Source organism: Triticum dicoccoides, chromosome 7B, assembly GCF_002162155.2.
Source record: "Triticum dicoccoides isolate Atlit2015 ecotype Zavitan chromosome 7B, WEW_v2.0, whole genome shotgun sequence".
Classification (NCBI taxonomy): domain Eukaryota; kingdom Viridiplantae; phylum Streptophyta; class Magnoliopsida; order Poales; family Poaceae; genus Triticum; species Triticum dicoccoides.
Window position 1 is genome coordinate 486,231,027 of NC_041393.1, and position 1,860 is coordinate 486,232,886.

Consider the following 1,860-nt stretch of genomic DNA (forward strand, 5'->3'; position numbering starts at 1 on the left):
TAGAAAAAAAAAATCCTATTAAAACTGCCAAACCTGTATGAGAGTGCGAAGCTTGTTACTACGAATCTCTAGAGTTTGCAGATCGTCAGCAAGGCAAGTTACACTTTGATCATACTTTTCTATACCCAGTTTTTATTATGCATTAGTATTGCTCCTCAAATATTTGCATGAGTAGGATTGGAAACATGTGGTTTGGTTGTAGTACTTGAAGTAGGAACCTAATACCTTTTGATCACCCCGGGAATATACGTTATGTGTATTTATTGCTTAACCATGCTCGTAGATGGGGATTGGATCGTGATTTACACATGGAAGTTGAGAGTTATTAATCATGGATAACTTTAAGGTGAAAACTTTAATATACATCTGGGTGGATTTGTTGAGGCACCCGGGGAACCCAATGTTGCCTATTTAAGGAAATCCCGGAGTATCCGTGTGATTTTTCCTTCGGTTTGCCACCGAGGCTCAAAGGGATCATAAGATTATTCATGCTAGAAACTTCCGTGTGCAGCCACAAGTCATTATGGGCTCTGGCATAGTTGAGTAAGTTGTGTGAGCTCTTGAAGAGGTGGACTAGCAGATGTAGGGGAAAGTAGGTGTACCGGTCCGCCCGGAGTAGAGAGTAAGTGCTTCAGAAAGACTATGTCTCGATCATCCGATCATGGATGCGGTCGAGTCTTGTGGGGAAAAGTGTGCAACCTCTGCAGAGTGTATAAACTAATCATGGTTAGCCGTATCCCCGGTTATGGACATCTTGAGTATCTGGTACTTGAATTATTGATTTGATCTCATCACATTATTTAATTAATTGAATTGGGTTTAATGATGATACTTTTAATTGGGATTTGAGTTGGGGTTACCTTCTCAAATATTGGGCAACTTGGGAGTAGTTAAATAAATTTATTCCTTTGTTGTAGGGAAAAACTAGCTTTATGCAAAATCATAAATTTAGAGCCTCCATCAGCCAAATATTGCATGTAGATTGCATTTCATTGCTTTACAGTGTAACTCTGCCAGCATATTCAATGTGCTGACCTACACTGTTGCAATGTCTCATGTTGCAGGCTACTCAGACGACGAATAAGGTGTGATAGGTCGTTGTTTTGCACTCAGCTATGCTGTTGGAGTTGATGGACTCATTAACCTATGAAGGTTCCGCAGTTATTTAGTTTAGATGGTGTAACGCCCCGGATTCGATGCGCCAGGTGTCCGCCAGTTATTCGCCGTCGTTGCCATGTCATTTGCTTGCGTGTTGCATTTTATCATGTCATCATGTGCATTGCATTGCATACGTGTTCATCTCATGCATCCGAGCATTTTCCCCGTTGTCTGTTTTGCAATCCGGCACTCCTATGTCCTCCGGTGTTCCCCTTTTGCCTCTTTTCGTGTGCGGGTATTAAACTTTCTCGGAATGGCCCGAGGTTTGCCAAGCGGCCTTGGTATAGCACCGGTATACCGCCTGTCAAGTTTTGTACCATTTGGAGATCGTTTGGTACTCCAACGGTTAACCGGGTAACCGTAAAAGCCCCTTTTGTCTTGCAGCACTACACCCCTCCAAAGTGGCCCAAACCCCATCTAACTCCCCTCCATGCTCTCGGTCGTTCGATCACGATCGTGTGGGCAAAAACCGTGCTTCATTTGGACTCTCCTAGCTCCCAGAAACTATAAATATGCCCTCCCCCGAAAATCCCGCAGTCCAACCCTAGCCATTTTCCTCCCCGCGCCGCCGGACGCTTTCTCCTCCCACCGGACATGTCCGCCACCGCCCCCGCGGCAACTCCGGGCATGACACCTGTCCCCGCCGTCTCTCCCACCGCCGCGGCCCGCCGGGCCCAGGCGCAGCCCGCCCAGGCCCGCGTG